Source organism: Belonocnema kinseyi, chromosome 2 (genome assembly GCF_010883055.1).
Source record: "Belonocnema kinseyi isolate 2016_QV_RU_SX_M_011 chromosome 2, B_treatae_v1, whole genome shotgun sequence".
In the NCBI taxonomy this organism is placed as follows: domain Eukaryota; kingdom Metazoa; phylum Arthropoda; class Insecta; order Hymenoptera; family Cynipidae; genus Belonocnema; species Belonocnema kinseyi.
This window is the reverse complement of record NC_046658.1, coordinates 117,410,075-117,413,158: the sequence shown is the minus strand read 5'-3', so window position 1 is coordinate 117,413,158 and position 3,084 is coordinate 117,410,075.

The following is a 3,084-nucleotide window of genomic DNA, read 5'->3' as shown; positions in this document are numbered from 1 at the left end:
TAGTAGCTGATACTTCAACATCACAAGATTTTAATTTGAAATAAAAAAAGTTGAATTCAACCAGAAAATACCAATTTTCAACAGATTAGTTCAATGTTCAAACAAAACACAATCAATTACAAGCAAACAATTGCATTTTCTAGCTAAAAGGTACATTTTCAACAGAATACATGAACTTTTTACTAAATAGTTGAATTTTCAACTAAAATTATGAATTCTCAACCAGTAATTATATGGTTACATTTTTTGTTTGAAAAAATTCAATCTTAAACCAAAAATATTTATGTACAACCAACCAGTTGCTATTTTTAACAAAAAGATTGGATTTCGAATCCAGGAGATTAATTTTCTGCCAAAAAAGATGAACTTTCAACAAAATACATGCATTTTCAACCAAATAATTTAATTTTTAACTAGAAAAAATATATTTTGAATTAAAACTATCACTTTTCATTCAAAAATGAAATATTTACATTGACAGTTAAAAAGTAAAAACTCACTTAAATAAATGACAAATTTTGAACAAAATATTTATATTTTTAAATTAAGAGACGAATTTTCAACGAGAGTTCAACATTCAAACCAAAATATCATTTTTTAACAGGACAGATTAATTTTCTTAAAATGGAAAAGTTAGATTTTCGAATGATAGAAGAATTTGTGATCAGGCGAGATGAACTCTAAACAAACAAAGTAATACTAGTAGACTTTTCAAACCAAAATAATTGGATTTTTTATCGAGTTCTCTCAATTGAATAAGACTTTGAGTAAAATATCAGAAAAGCGGTCAAAAGGGTCAGTTTCCTGAAAACAGAAAAAAGAAGAATTCTTTAAGAAATTTGAAAAGATGGGAAAGATGTGGAATTCTGAAATATGAAACTGATTTTCAAAGTGTTACCAACCCTAACTTTTGATGAGATCTCCTCGTCTCAAATTGGTAACGTAGTATATGGACGACACCTTAGATGGATTTAGTAAAAATAGTACGTAAGAATATTAATCTCCCCTTCCCGTTCCATGTCCTAGCAACCCACGCTCCTGGTACGCATGTGGCCGTCAAGAAATCTTATGACGCTGAAAATAGTCAAAAATGGCCCAGCCCCCCCCCCCCCCTTGTGACATAACATGATAAACTGAAGAATCCCCTAAGGGGCATGTTGAGAATTGTGGATCCACCTCCCCTCCCCGCCGTTTCTGTTGGGAAGGAAAAATTTTTCAAAATCTGATTCTACAGTTTAACACCTAAAGAGTAATGGAAAATAAAAAAGAAGCCTCTTTCAAAACCTTTGAATTCTGCTATCTTCCTTGAAATAAACTAAATGCCTCTGCAATTTAGAATATTTAAGGAATTAGGGATATTCAAGGATTACATGAAATTCAGAGAATTTGAGAGCATTTAGAAAATTTAAGGAATTTAGAGAAATCAGAATATTTAAGAAATGCATGGGTGTTTCAGAATCCAAGGATTTTCTGGAATTTAGAATATTTAAGGAATTCTGAGAATCCAAACGATTTTCACGAATTCAGAGAATACAAGGAATTTAGAATATTCAAAACATTCATGAAATTAAGAGAATTCAGGCAATTCCGAATATTGAAAGATTGAAGCGAATTTAGATAATTTAAAGAATCCATAGAATGCAAAGCTTTCAGAAAATTAATAAAATTCGCACAGTTTAAAGAGAATTTTAGGAATCCAGAGAATTTAAGGAGTTTGGAAAATTTGAGGAATTCAGAGAATTTAAGGAGTTTGAAGAATTTAAGGAACAGTGAAAATTCATTGAATTGAGAGAATTTAATGAATTCTGCGTATGAAAGAAATTCTGAGAGTTTGAGGAATTCACAGAATTTAAGGAGTTCAGAGAATTTAAGGAATTCTACAAGTTTAAGGTGTTCAGAGAATTTATGGAATTCTGAGTATTTAATAAATTCAGAGAACTCAAGGAATTCGGAGAATTTAAGGAGTTCGGAGAATTTAAGGAATTGTGCAGATTTATTGAATTTAAGGAATTCAGAGAATTATTGAGGCATGTGCACTATTTTGAGGTTAGGATCGTTTTTCAGCTCTATATCATTCCGATAATGTAGGTCTCTGCCGTATCGATGCTGTCGGTAGCACTTGAGAATAATTATGTGAGAGCAGGCTTGGGTACGTAATTTATTCTAGGTAATTTACGTGGATTTCTACAGTAAGTTAGCACGTAATTTACATCCGAAGTTTTCTAAATCATGTAAATTACTGTAAAGAACGTCGATGTGGAACTTGCAAATATTTCGATGGCTGTGATTTATTTGTCTGATCTGACATAAGTACATAATCTCTGCGTGTGGTGTGTGGACTGTGGAAGTATGCTTGCCGGTCGTTCTGCAATTATTATTTAACATTTTACAAATTAAGACAAGATGAATAGGCACAGTTTTCTGGAAAAAAAATAAACAAGTATCAGTAAACATTTATCAGTGATGACTACAATAATGTCAATAAAAATTATTTCTTGAAAAAAAGATCCTACTCCATCCTCACTCCATTGGGAATCGAACCACAAAACTTCTGATTTCCGGTCAGGTGCTTTTCCAATTAAGCTATTAGAGGGATCAGAATAAGAACTCTTAATTAGTAATTATTTTAAAATTTGTCAATAAGACTAATCAATAATTAGTGGTTTCAAAATAAAATGATATGATCTAGAAATATTTTATGAATGAAGAGTAATTGTATGGCAGATTAAACTTTCATTATTGTAAATTAATTTATTAATTACGAGTAATGTATAGGGAAAAAACGGATTTGAAATTATATTTAAATTTAGATTCTCAGTGAAGTCCAAAATCTAAACTTTAACAGTATAGTTTTTTAAAAATGAAAAAAATGTAATTCATGGAAAAAGCAACTGAGTTTAATATAGTTATAAAGATAGCTTTTTATCAATATTAACTTCGTGATAAAAAAGAATTTTTTTTACATGAAGTACATACATTCACACATCTTTAATTTATTATAATCTTAAAAGTTATTTGAACTTGTACTACATTATAAATAATTCTTTCGAGTGTAGGTTAGAATATAATTGAAGTATTATAATA